Below are 15,081 nucleotides of genomic sequence, written 5' to 3'. Positions count from 1 at the left end.
GTTCTGTGAAACCAGGATCCCATCAGGTTATTGGGATGCTTCAATTAGATGTGTGTCAAGCATTTGAAAACATGACCAAACACTTACACAAATAGTAGTTATGATTCTTCCTCAGGAGGTATAATTTCTTTTTTTCAGGTAGGTTTGAATTTCCATTTGATTTCTGCTAGATGTCTGAGCAGTGTCTTTTAAATGAACTGTGTTTAGAAATAAAAGAATCTCAGGGGCGCCTGGGTGGCGCAGTCGGTTAAGCGTCCGACTTCAGCCAGGTCACGATCTCGCGGTCCGTGAGTTCGAGCCCCGTGTCAGGCTCTGGGCTGATGGCTCGGAGCCTGGAGCCTGTTTCCGATTCTGTGTCTCCCTCTCTCTCTGCCCCTCCCCCGTTCATGCTCTGTCTCTCTCTGTCCCAAAAATAAATAAAAAAAATTAAAAAAAAAAAAAAAAAGAAAAAGAAAAAGAAATAAAAGAATCTCTTGTGCTTAGAGGATTCGATAGGTAAAGTATGCTGAAGTATTTTGTAGCTCACCTCACACTGAAAAAGACAGGTAATGGAAATTGGAATCCTGTTCATTTCAGTATAATTGAAAATATTTTCAGACTCTAAAGATACAAGAATATTTATTGTTGTTTTGTGTTTTTTTGTTACATTAAAAATAGCTCTAAATAAACCAAACACAATTTAGTATGAGTGGCAGCATGGGCAGAGTTTAGTGTTTAGTGAAAGTATGGCCAGAATGTTTCCGGTGGGAAAGGATATCATTAGCTGTTAAAACCTGGTCTCAATAACTTTCTTTACGGAGACCATTTGTCTCTACTAGAGCACATCTAGCCAAGTCGTTAGTTTTTTAAAAACAATGATAGAAAATGCAAGTCTGGAATTGTGTTGCAGTTATTGTGGTGGCTGTAGCCTTTGCACTGATAACGAGTTAACCGCAAGTTTACCTGTTTATTATGTTTATTATCTGTTTTTTTCTCGCATCTTAGATTGTCCAACTGTGTCTTCACTTAGGTTGGGAAATTTTCAACCATTATCTGTTCCAGTGTTACCTCTACTCTTTTCTCTTTTACATTCTTTTCTTTTTTAAAAAAAAAATTTTTTTTTAACGTTTTATTTATTTTTGAGACAGAGAGAGACAGAACATGAACGGGGGAGGGGCAGAGAGAGAGGGAGACACAGAATTGGAAGTAGGCTCCAGGCTCTGAGCCATCAGCCCAGAGCCCGACGCGGGGCTCGAACCCACGGACCGCGAGATTGTGACCTGAGCTGAAGTCGGCCGCTTAACCGACTGAGCCACCCAGGCGCCCCTTTTACATTCTTTTCTAATCTTGATCTGTTTGTGTTTCAGAGCATTGCTACTTCAAATGTGATTTTCAGGTCAGTGTTGGTCTGCAAACTGATTTCATTGGTCTGTGATGAATTAAGGACAAAAATTCAGAGTAACCATTCAGAAACTTTTAATAACAACTTGATTATTACTATGATATCTAAGTACATTTTATAGCTTTTGTCTGCAGTGGATTAAAAATTTGAAAAATGGTTCTTCATCACAGATGGTTTCAGAATTATTTTGTTAGGCCTTCTTACTCTATTCTTTGTTTTTCTTAGTTGCTCTTACATATTTTCTTTCTTCGTCTCTCTGAACTGAAATTTTACATAGGTTTTAAAAGTCTTTGTGATTCTTTATTTGTACTGAGTCTACTATTTAACTTTACCCTAAATTAAAACCTGTGTTTTTTATTTCTTGAGGATTTATTTAACTCATACATGTATTTTAAGCTTTTCTATTGCTTGGAACATCCTTATTGTATAATCTTTTCAATAATTGAAGAATCTGTAGTCTAATCCTGCTGTCTTTTGTTTGTGTTGATTCATTCATTGTGTCTAGTTTCCTTGTATGTTTTGTGACTTTTTTAAAAATTTGAGTAGAGTTGTTTTTGAAAGTTGGTGGATTCTTTGAGGCCTGGATTGAAGTTACTTTCTTTCACCAATAATTTGCCTATGCTTCTTCCCCCAGATGCCTCGGGGTACTAACAATTTAAGAGTACTTTAAATAACATTGTCATATGAGATTTATTGGATTTTACAAGTAGCATGAGTGTATCCTGAGAACCTTTGTGAAGGTTATACTTTGTGGTTACAGTGTCAAGAGAATTGATAAAACATTCTTGCAATAACAGAATTAGAGATGATCAGAGAGATTGGAGGTTGCCAGGGGTTAGGGATGGTGGGGGCCAACGGTGGGTATGACTGTAAAGGGTAACAGGAGGGAGATCTTTGTGGTGCTATTAACGTGAGGGTATAGCCCTTCAGAGTAACAGCTTTATGTAGGGTTTCCTTTTGACAGACTTTTAGAGTCTGTCTCCTGAGCCTGTGGAGCCATCAGGATGTAAGCCCAGTTTCTGCAGTGCGACACCTACTATCAAGATAAAAGCTATTTTCTGGGTTTGCTTATTCTACGTTTATTTTGTTTATAGCTTAGGTGAATACTGTACTTTCTTGCTAGCTAAGCAATTCATTAAAATAGATTTTTCTACTAACTTTAAAAAGTGATATATAACAGTATCAAGATAATCTAGTCTGCCATACTGCTGGAAATCAGTGTCTACATCTATCTACAATTTTGTCTCTTATCAAGTATGTTGCTATTTTGCGCCTCAGCTGTCTTATGTTTTTGTTATTATAATAGGCATTTTTCTTTATCTCCTTGGTCTGTCAGACTTATTGTGTGGGCCCATCACAGTCTATGCCTAGTTATGTTTTCTAATCTCGTCCCCCGCCCCCCCCCCCATTCTTTTACTAGTCATATTCTGGTTTATTAAAGACATCGTATATTGTAGCTATCATTCTTTTACTCATGTCATTCCATCCTGCTTAAATGCTATCTCTTATTTTGACTCCAACTGCTTCTTCTAGCAGTGTTGACATTTTGGGCTGAATAATTCATTTCTGTGGGGGCTATCCTTTGCATTGGTAGGATGTTAGCAGCATCCCTGGCCTCTGCCCATTAGATGCAAATAATACCTTCCATTTGTGATAAATGAAAGAGTTTCAGACATTGCCACATGTGCTTTGTAGGGGATGACGTCTCCCATGTTTGAGACCCACTGTTTTAGCCCTGTATTAATTTGGTCTCATTTGAGGAGCCTTCTCTGATTATCTGTGCCTGTGACTTTTACCGTTTGGATTTTTGGTAGTACATATTGTCTGGATTATACATTTGTCTCTGAATTTCTTTCTCTTCCTCCCTGCTCTGTGTGTGTGTGCGTGTGTGTGTTTGTCTTATTTCCCCCAAGTTCTAGAGCGTGGGGACGATATATTTGCTGTTTTGGTCAATCCAATATACATGTTAGTAGTTTTAAATATATCAATTGCTTGCCTGTTTCCGTTTTTTCTAGTTTTATATGGTAGTAGTGGGGGCTTAGGAAATTGAATCACTCTAGAAAGTGTGCAGAACTTCCAGGCATCCCAAATTATGAGACTTACAAATAGAGTTAATTCCAATGTAACAATGGTATGTATACCTGGTAATAGCTCTGGAAGATTCAAGGCGATGCAAGATAGTTGTAAAGATACAAGAAAGATATAATTTCTTTTAGATGTATGCAATATCTAAGTACCCAGAAAAATGTACAGTAGAATAGAAAAAATTCAGAAATATAGAAGATGGTAGGATTTGTAGAAGTTTGAAGTATGAATGATTAGTTCTACAGAGTGATATGAACAAAGTAATCAATATGTCGGAGTAAATTGTTAAGAATGATGGATGTAGCATCTGGCTAGGAGTGACTTGAATAAAGCTGACAAATGTGATATGTGAATGTTTGTAAGTTGAAAACAAATGGGGCCCAGATAGGTTAGCTTCTTACTCCCAACCTAGAGGTAGCGTTTACACAAAAACAAACAGAAAACCCCCAAAACCCAAAACAAAAGTAGCCGAAAAAATCAACCACAAACAGTTGCAGATTATATACTGTATTGTATCAGAATAATTCCTTCATGTCCTATGATTTTTAATATTATTAAACATATTGGCTAGTCACTTTGACAAAGTCAGCTCATAAATGTGACTTTTAATGTTCTTATATTAACATTGGAAAAATTTTGATAAATGAAAAATTAAAAAAAATTTTATTACTGTAGACTTTTTTTTAGTATTGATTCTAATAAAGTATTCATAAATTTAGTGAAATAAATGACACACATTTAAAAAGTTAAAAAACTTTTTTTTTTTTTTAAGAGCACGAGTAGGGGAGAGGGGCATAGGGAGAGAGTGACAGTTTTTTTGTGTGTTTATTTATTTATTTTGAGACAGAGAATGTGAGCAGAGGAGGGGCAGAGAGAAAGAGAGGGAGAGAGAGAATCCCAAGCAGGTTCCATACTGTCCACACAGAGCCAGATGCAGGGCTCGAACTCACAAACTGTGAGATCATGACCTGAGCTGAAATACAGTCAGACACTCAACTGACTGAGCCACCCAGGTGCCCCTGAGAGAGAGAGAGAGAGAGAGAATATGTTAAGCAGGCTGCATGCTAGGTGTGGAGCCTGAGGTGGGGCTTGATCCCCTGGGGTCATGACCTGAGCCGAAATCAAGGGTTTGGACGCTCAACCAACTGAGCCACCCAGGTGCCCCAATAAACTTTTTTTTTGAGCAGTTTCAGTTTTACAGAAAAACTGAGCAGAAACTACAGAGTTCCCATATATCTATTCATTCTTTGAAGGATATAAATTTTTTTCCCAAGGTATTCCACTATATACAATGTTATACACATAACAAACAACTTTACATCTCTGAACCGAATACGTACTGTAAGAGGAAAACCATACACTGCTAAAAATCATTTTACTCTAACCTAAGGTTTCTCATCAGCACTATTAACATTTTAGGCCAGATAATTCTTGGGGGGGGGGGGGGTGTCTCTTCTGTGCATTGTAAATGTCTATTAGCAGCATCCCTGATCTCTACCCATTAGATGCCAATAATACCAGTTGTGACCACCAAAAATGTATCCAAACATTGCCAATGTTCCTTGGGAGGCACATTGTTCTCCAGTTGAGAACCACTGCTCTAACCAATTTGTGGTGTTTTAGGATTTGCCGTATTTTTTTAGGTGGGGGTCAGATTTAAGGGGCCTTTAGTTCAAGGAGTTGTGTAGAGAGAGTTAGAATCTTCCCTTCCACTTGGGGGCATAGGCAGTATAATAGTTTTACTGAGCTTCAGTTTCCTTAACTGTGGATAGGTAAAATATTACCTAACTGAAAGGTTGTTTTGATAGTTGATTGAGATAAATTATATAAAAAACTTTGGTTAATTTTAAATGTTGTGCTATCTTGTTTGAGTTTATTCTTTGGAATGTATAGAAAACCCATTTCAGAGTTCTTATTTCTGTGGTCAAGGCTATCATAGTTTGGGATCTACTATTTATGGACTTGAAGAGTATTATTACCGTGGGTAGACAAAAACTTTAAATGTTCGGCGAAAACTCATTTATGAGGTCAGTTGTGTTTTGACTCTTTGTGGTGCTCTAATTAGATTGTCACTATATTCAAATGTAGTAGTTAAGTGATCTCCTGTATTCTTTCAGCGACTTTGAGCTTCTCAAATTGAGGATAGCCAATCACATTGTCCTTCAAAGTTTTTGTCCTCATATCTGAAATCCTGCCAATTGTGACAGCTGGTTGTGTCAGCTCCAATAGAGGAAGCTAGCCTCTGTCAGCATGTACTTGGTCCACTAAAGACTTCTAAAAACTTTGCACAGTTTACAACAAATGTCCACTTCTCATTGCTACTTTGTAGAATTATAAAACCTTGTTCATTAGTGATGAAATCTTATCTGTAATAATTAAGCTTATTCTTATTGTTCTACCTCTGCAGAAAATTTGCAAAGACTTTGAGAAGACAGGAAAATTATCAGAAAGACAGTGCTATTATACTGTAAGTATTGCTTTGAAAAACAAATGTAAGTTAAGAATATTTTAAGTATCCAGTTGTTCCAGGGGAAAATATGTTAGGCAAAGATATTATATGTAAAATATAGAGCAGGATATATTATAATCTTATTAATAATTTATAAGAACTAATCCAATGCAGTCTTTTAAAAATTGAAAATGTGTTTTTATGTATTGAGATGAGGATTTTACCAATACCATTGAAAAATATTTCTAATTCTAACAAGGATTGATCTAGTTTATGTACATTTGCTTATTTAAAACTATCAGAATCCAGAAAATCATTGTAGTTTTGTAGGCTTGTGATTTGTTTGGGTGACTTATTGTTTAGGTTATTTTGCAGAATTATTTATTTGCTGATTTATTTATGTATTTCATTATTTATTTATTTGATTATTTAGTAAATTATTTATCTGATGAATTATTAATACATCTTCATGACATGCTTTAAATTATTTATAACTTAATTTTGAGTTTATTGCTTTTAGAGGCTGCATTGTTACTGACTAGTTTTGATTTTTTTCTTTGCGGTTCTTTAAAATTAAAGTATTAGCTCTAAGGCAAAAGTGTATTCATTGCAATGGCCATGGGTTTTTCTTTTTTTTTTTTTAAGTAATTTATGGTAGAGATGAAATTCCAGTTATGCTTTGTTTAGCTCTAAATTTATCTGTTTAGGGTTACTGATGATAGAATGTTTATGTGTTGTGTACATACTCATTGTAGAGTCACTTACAAATTAATGATATAGCCTATAGTATGTAAACTGAGGTTGAACATGTAAACCTCAGTCCACATTATCCTTTGTATCTCTAAAGGACAGGTCTGCATTTCTTACTTGCTTTAGAATCATGAATAGAGTCTTATTTTATTTTAGTGGCAAATCTATTTTACTACTGGCATATTTTTAGGAAAGTTCAGAGAAATGAAGTCCCACTTAGATTTGGATCCCTGAGATATAAATTTGACTGATGAAGCCTTTGTTTTTTTAAGTTATCATTATATGTGTATTTGGCAAACAGCATGATGTTGGTATAGATTTTTGTATCAGTCATAGTGACATATTTATTTCATATCATATCTCTTAATGGAAAGTTTTATACCACTTTATTTTAATGAACTAAAATGGACAAGGGCCTTTATAAATGCAAGCTATAATTTCTCTGACTTGAGCTAATAATTCTCTTTTGTAAAGTTTCTATTTTTAACCAGATAAGGTATTTCTTCTTTTGTCTGATTCTATTTCATAAGGTAGTGCAGTTATTAGGGCTCTCTTATTGAATAGGTTTAATGAATAGGTTAAGTAGTTGTTTGGGTAAAACAGTGTTGTGTGCAGAACTAGGTCTTCTGTGTTTGCTTGTAGTGAACTACTGTGTACTTTACAATTTTAACATTTCAGAGAGAGGCAGCATTGTACAATTCAAGTTAGAATTTCTTATTTTGAAATATTGAGTATATGAATGTTTTATTGGGATATTGCTTTAGTATCTTCATATACTTGTCTTAAAGGAAGTGGTTTCATTTGATTTCTATACATGGATTTAAAAATGTGAGGTGTCTGGGTGGCTCAGTCGGTTGAGCGACCGACTTCGGCTCAGGTCACAATCTCAAGGTTTGTGAGTTTGAGCCCCGCGTCGGGCTCTGTGCTGACAGCTCGGAGCCTGGAGCCTGCTTTGGATTCTGTGTCTCCGTCTCTCTCTGCCCCTCCCCCACTCATGCTCTGTCTCTCTCTGTCTCAGAAATAAATAAACATTTAAAAAAAATTTAAAAAAAATGTGCGTATTATACATATCCGTGACTTCTGTTTTGGAGATGAACAACCACAAACACTGTCAGATATGGAATTTTATTTCAAAATGCACTTCAGTATGCCACTGTGGACTTCTTTTGAAGAAGAAAGCCACCTTCTCCAGTGTTGAATAAGATCTACTATGTGAGTTGTCATGATAATATTCCCAGCCACACTGTTAATACTTATTTGTGGAGTATTAGCTGTGTTACCAAGTGGTCTTCATTGGAAAATAAACGTGTGTGCACACACATGCACACACATGGGAAGTTTTCTCCTGACATCAAAATAATTTTTTAGGATTTGTTTTTAGAAGGAGACATTAATGGAGATTGTCATAATAATAGCTAGCATTTATTGAGCACTTATGTGCAGGTACGGTGCTTATATCTTTTACATGGATTTTTTGTTTTTCACAGTGAGATAAGTACAGTTATTGTCTTCATTTTATGAATGAGGAAACAGAGACTTGGAGGTGTTAAGTAACTTGCTCATTGCCACCTACCTGCCAATAAGCGTTGGTGCTGGGATTAGGGCTCACTGAGTCTGACTCTTCAGGGTCTTTCTTAGCCCATTACGGTTTGCTTGTATAGTTGGTATTAAGCAGGTTTTTTTGTGGCGTGTTTTTTTTTTTTTTTTTTTTTTTTTTGGACTTGCTTTAGAGAATGTAGTTATTTATCTCTGATAGGTTTAACTTGCTAAGTATATTCATTTTGTGTTACACTTGGACATCTTTTTTATTTAAAAAAATTTTTTTAATGTTGACTTATTTTTGAGAGAGAGAGTGTGCACGTGCGAGCACGTGTGAGCAGGGGAGGGGCAGAGGGAGAGGGAGACACAGAATCCAAAGCAGGCTCCAGGCTCTGAGAACACTTGGACATCTTTTTTAAACAGGAGGAAGAACTTGAGCTTCTTGAATTTTCTGATTTGATTCTTCTTGTAATCCTGTATAGTGGACCAGAATTATGTAAAGAAGAATTTGTGCCTCAGGGAGATTGTATGGTTTACCTTGTAGATGTCCAACACTCAGATCTTTTTGACTTTAAGCCCAAGGCCATTTCCAGGGCTCTCTTAGGTCAAATTGGATTTCTTTATTTAAAAAATGGTATTGTCAGGGTTAGATACATATATATTGTTGAAAGAATGATTAAGAGTCTGATGTGTAAGCTTTTATAAGAATGACCACAAACGTACTATTAAATTAACTCTAAATATAGTGTTTTATATACAGTTAAGCATTTTAACACGTACATAAAAAGAATGAGAAAATAACCAATTGTGATTTTAAACACTTAAATGTAATTATTTAAAAGATTCTACAGAGCCTCCAGGAGAAAGGAAAAATGTTGTCAATTTGGTGTGAGACTAAGAGAACAGGATCTTTCTAACTCTATTTGCTACCTGAAAACAAAGGGCAGTCTTTCTCACCTTGGGTCTGAAGCACACAAAGAACCTCAGAAAGCAGATGAGCTAGAGTTAGATAGCAGTAGAGTTTGGGTGATGTTGGTATGAGTGCCCTAAGTAGCTGCATTTGTATGAACAGCAGGGTACTGTGTGAATCACTCAAAGTTTTAAGTTGGGGTTTTCAAATAAATAATTAATATTACATCATAAAATGCCCCAAACCTATGAGTTAGTTAATATGAAATACTGTAATAGCTAGGATGGCCATATAATTTATCTTCCAATTTAGGACACGCCATTACTAGTGTGGTAGTAATATCTCACATGCCTATTGAGTAATTCCAAATAGCCTTATGTAACATCTATTTAAGAGGAATCTTAATTCACATACACTATCTTTAAAAATGTTTGATTTTATGATAAAACTTCTTTTGCTAGTATTTATGTTTTTGTTAGCTATACATAGCAGTTTGTGGCTATGACTTTTATAAAGTGTGACTCATGGTGTTTCACAGCTTATGGAGCCTATTTTCAAGGTGAAAGTAAAGAGGTGTTGCTGTTGGGAACAGAAAGATGAGGATAGCAAAGTTGCTCATGGTATAGTAGAGAGTTCTAAAGGTTCTCTTGATGTCATACATTACAGGATATTCTGTGATCATTTTGCCTTCTAAATCTTTTAATTGGTGGCATATTTAACGTTGTACTGAAAATGAATTCTATTTGTTACACCTTCAGAATTTATAATTTTATGTTTGATGATCCAATGGTTCCCGGCTGCCCCCCCCCCCCAAAAAAAAAGCCCCACCATGTTACATGTCGTATATATTGATATGGTGGCAGTTTGGCCAAAATATCTTTGAAAACCACTGTTTTTTTCCTTGGTGAAATGTTGTATAGGAAAATAGGAATCTCTAGAAAAGGGTGGTTTTTTGTAGTTTTCTTTTTAATTCCCTATTGACAGATATTTATCTAAAATGGCATATTACAGTATTAAAGTCATAACTAGATTATTAAAAGTTCCAGTTTATTTGCATTTATAGATGATTTGTTAAGTTGAACCAGGTAACCACACTGGCATATTTGTGTTTGAATATATAGTTAAAAAAAAATTCTTGTGCAATAGTTCTTATTCATATGTATAATATTAGAACCCTTTTCATTTAGAAAAGCCTATTATGCCTAGTAACAAAGGAGGAGCTTCCTTATATTCTGCCTTGAGTTTGTCACAGTATAAAGTACTTTGTAAAATACTACTGTAGTTCTAAGAGTAATAATATAACTTCTGTGTTGGCTCTGAGAGAAGCTCCTTTATAATTGTGACAAGTGAAAGTACAGCCAAAGGTCACGTTGAACACAAAATTTCTTTCACACCTCGTCCGTTTTGTGGATAGCATGTGAAGTAGTGTGGGTCCCTGCACTGATATTTTAAGAGAGCAACCCAAGGTTGTTCCCGTGGAAATGTTTCAAATACCTTTCTCCCTAACCTCCCATGCGGTTGCTAAATTTGGCATGAATGTATATTTGAATCCTGGACTAATTAAATGGAACCTTATTAAATTTAAAGTTTGCAAAATAAAAAAGGGGACTCTTAGTAAGGATTTCTTGGGGCACCAAATAATACTGATATATGAGTCTTTAATGCTGAATATTATGAATGCAGTGTCTTGGTGTTGATGTTGCTCAGTGAAACTGTGAACCCCAAACAACATAGCAACAACAAAAACAGAAAGTAAAATCCACACAAATGTAGTTATAGAAGCATGGCATGCCTATACGTGTACAGTTTATTGATTATATCATATTTGTGACTTTAATTTGGTTAAGTAAAAGTTGGAATATTAAAAAGATTATAGGAAAACTTTCTATTAAAAATTATATAAAGAGGATATACATATGATCCAGGTTGGTTATCAAATCTGTTTAACTCCTTCTCTTTACACAACATCAAAAAATATAGGTCACAGAAAGGATATTTGGAAGAGGATAAAATTGGCAGGTTACAGTTTTTAGTATAATTGATAAAAGTGTTTCTTTTTGTTTTTGGAACATTTTTTTAAAGTTGTTTTTCCTACCGCAGTATGCTCTTTCCTATGATTCTTCCAGAATAATGATTTAGAAGGAAGAGTGGTGCTCCTTCAGAAGAGAAATTTTGGAAATTAGTAGAGATGTTTTTGTTTGTCACAATGATTGTGGGAGTGTTTCTGGCATTTAATGGATGTGGATCCGGGATGCTATGTATCCTATAGTGCATGGGACCGTCTCAGACTACAGAATATTGTCCTGAGTACCACATAACTTTTGAGTGGCTGCTTGCTTAAATTATCTTTAAAGATAAAGCAATAATGCTTTCGTGTGTAATGATACAACTTTTTATAAGATTAGTTACGTGAAAGATCTGATAATGTGGGGGAAATTTGTGTGGGGAGGCTTAAGTAGAATAAAGAAATCCTCTTAAAATTCTATGTAATTTACTTCACACATTCTTTCCACATCCTGATTTATATATAGCATTTAATATATATATATATATATATATATATATATATATATATATATATGGCATTTCTAACTAGAAATTTAGTTGTAAATTTTTCAGTTCAGTAATGCAGTTTACTGGAGGCTCAAGAATACTGATTGCAAATATGTAAGAAGATATTTAAGGTTTTTGTAACAACAAACTAAATTTTAAATTAATGGATCTCATTGAATTTTATTAGTTAATATGAATTATATAAAGATATTTTGTGATTGCCATCCTAAATATTAAAATTTCATTTTTTAGAATAATTATGAGTTAAAATTATATTTAAAAATTGTTTATTTTTATGTTGCCTAGTCTTCGGTACTACTCTGATATCATCTCTAGTAGTTTATTATATAACTTCTCTGTAACTTTTTATGTTACATTTCCTTACTTGCTCTATTTACTATTTTCTCTTTTAGGAAGGTACAGCCTCTATCTATTGCATTTTTTTTAACTATCTTTTTTTTTTAAGTTTATTTATTTGGAGAGAGAGAGAGAGAGAGAGAGAGAGAGAGAGAGAGAGAGAGCGCGCGCGCTCTAGCAGGGGAGGGGCAGAGAGAGGGAGAGAGAGAATCCCAAGCAGGCTCCATGCTGTCAGCACAGAGCCTTGAGTAGGGCTCGATATCACAAACCATGAGATCATGACCTGAGCCAAAATCAAGAGTTGGATACTTAACCTACTGAGCCACCCAAACGCCCCCTCTATCATATTTTTAAGTACTAGAGACTTAATGTATATGTCTTGACAGTGTGGTAGCATTCCTGGGATATATTGTAATTGCACTGTACCACATATTAGCATAGGTAATTGTTTGACACTGCACTTAAAAGTAAAATCCAGGTCAGTTGCACTAACAACCACATTTCATAATTTTTTCCATTTCAACAGTGTATGATTTGTTTTGGCATTTTAGTTATTATTTCATTTAAGCTTCACATTAGATTAATTTTGTCTGCAATCACTTACCTCAACACTGATTTTCATTCTGGAGTTCTCCTATGCTACTTACTCTTTCTTCATTTTTTCCTATAGTTTTTGTAGAGAATGACTTGTTCTTTCATCTCTTTGATCCAAACTTATTTATTTATTATATATAGATGCAAATATGTGACTTTTATTCTCTCTTCTTAAGTAGCTATGCCTAAGCACTTATTTAATAAAATATGTATTTTGATATAAATTACTTTTATTTTTCATTAATATTATGATTATGGAATTAGTATTGGTTAAAAAAATTCTGTGTGTAGTTATATTTTATTATCTCTGTACTTCATTTCAGGATAGTACAGGGAATGAAAGGGGTATGGGATCTGGTGGGATTGAGAACCACTGTTGTAGAAATGTGTGCTTATTCCTTGTAGCTCTTCCAACTCATGTGCTTAAAGGATTCTTCTAGCATAAATTGGAGCTTCTATCAAAACCAAAAATTTGGAGTGCCTGGGTGGCTCAGTTGATTGAGGGTCCAACTTGATTTTGGCTCAGGTCATGATCACAGGGTCTTGGGGCTGGCCCCACATTGGGCTCCATGCTCAGCATGGAGCCCGCTTTGGACTGTCTGTCTCTGTCTCTCTCTCTCTCTCTCTCTCTCTCTCTCTCTCTGTCTCTCTCCCCTGCCCACTCCCCTCCCCCCCATTAAAAACAGGGGAGCTTGGGTGGCTCAGTTGGTTAAGCATCTGACTTTGGCTCAGGTCATGACGTTATGGTTTATGAGCTTGGGCCCCACATCAGGCGAACTCAAGTCCCTCAGTTACTCATGCGCTCTCTCTCCCTCTCTCAAATAAATAAATAAATAAATAAATAAATAAATCCCAACAATTCATGTAGAAATTAAAATTTCAGCCTAAACACTCTTCTAATTAGGAATATAGGGACTTATTCTGATTTCTTTGATATTTTATAAATGAAAATTAGTTGCATATGAAGTATGTGTAATAGATTGAAAGATGAGATTTTATTTTGTCTATAAGATACCCAAACAGAGTGGGCACAGTTTTTCACATGAAATTTGAAAAATTACTAATGCTAATTAATCAGTTTTGGGGGGGGGGGATTCTGAAATTAATGAGTGATATACTGATTTGACAACCATATTGAACTGTTGCTTATGTCTCTAAATCATTCTCTTGCTTCATGAAAGCCATACTGTTACATTTTGTTATTGGTTTTGTAAATGAAACATAATTATAAAATATTCTAGTTAAACCCTGTCAGGAGTGAAAATGTCTTTGTATGCATTTCGGTATAGATACATGATTTCGTTTATCTTCAAAGTGATACTGTTTTACACTGCACGTGAGCATAACAGTAGAGATGAATGTGTAGCAGTTTGGCAGTCATTTGATACTGGTTTAATGTAGATACTCAATCTGAAGACTAATGGCCATTGCCATGGGGTTTCCCTCCAATCTTACAGGCATCTTTGCCTAGGCAAAGAATACTTGCTTCTAATTGCTTCCTCTAGTATAGTTTGCTATGGGTACTATTGAGCTTCCATTTTCATTCGTGTTGTGAAGTATTGAGGTGATCTAGAAGGTCAAGAATTTTTTTTAAGTTTGTTTATTTTAAGAGAGAGAGCGCGTGCATATGTGTGCACGCATGAGCCAGGGAGGGGCAGAGAGAATCACAAACAAGCTCCACGCCCAGCTCGGAGACTGACACAAGGCTCAGTCCCACAAACGTGAGATCATGACCTGAGACAAAACCAAGAGTAAGATGCTTAACTGACTGAGCCACCCAGGCACCCCTAGAAGGTCAAGGATTTGATATCCTCTGAGGTTGGATAGCTTTGCTCTGGTCTCTCTCTGCAGATTGCAACTCATTGCCTTTTTTCTGGCTTAACTTCCTTATTATACGGACATAGATCTTAGGAAAGGTTAAAATGGCTTCATTTTATTCTCAGACTTGATTAATAGTTTGGTTGGGTATAGAATTTTAGGTTGTAGATAGTTCATTTTAGAATTTTGAAGGCTTTGTTTTACAGCATTCAGTGTTGCTACCAAGAAGTTCATTGTCTTTTTTCCCCTCCCTCTACATTGTTTTCTTCTGTGCATGACCTGTTTTTATTATTCTGAAATCTTTTAAGATCTTTATCTTTGTGTTTTTATGATGATATGTTTTGGAATGGGTTTTATTCATTGTTTATACTGGGACTTCAGAGGACCTTTTCATTCCGGAAGCAAGTGTTTTCCAGTTGGGGGAAATTACCTTCAATTAATTTATTCTTACTGCTTGTTAGTTTTTTTCTAGTTCTCTTATTTGCAGATTTGCCACCAGGGTAGTAGAGGTGGCATGTGTGAGACTGGATGTTATTGTACTGTGGATAAAATAGTTTGCTTCTCCTTGCTATCTTTTGTGAAAAGTTCTCTTATGAGTTACTTCCTTTAATATGTTACTTCTCTATTTTGCAATAATTTGAGATC

At 35.2% G+C, this 15,081-nt stretch overlaps 1 protein-coding gene across 10 annotated transcripts in view; it reads left to right on the top strand.

Moving 5' to 3' along the window:
- TBC1D5 (TBC1 domain family member 5) overlaps window positions 1-15,081 on the top strand; it is a 533,248-nt gene that overhangs the window by 36,495 nt on the left and 481,672 nt on the right. For all 10 annotated transcript variants that reach the window (XM_019435515.2, XM_019435530.2, XM_019435508.2 and 7 more), the window contains exon 2: window positions 5,874-5,933. The gene's annotated coding sequence lies outside the window, so the exon portion shown is untranslated. The remainder of the gene's footprint in view (window positions 1-5,873; window positions 5,934-15,081) is intronic.

Source organism: Panthera pardus, unplaced genomic scaffold, assembly GCF_024362965.1.
Source record: "Panthera pardus isolate Hobbes unplaced genomic scaffold, ASM2436296v1 HiC_scaffold_16, whole genome shotgun sequence".
NCBI classification, from domain to species: Eukaryota; Metazoa; Chordata; class Mammalia; order Carnivora; family Felidae; genus Panthera; species Panthera pardus.
Note: the sequence above shows the minus strand (reverse complement) of the source record. Positions and strands in the feature narration are given on the sequence as shown.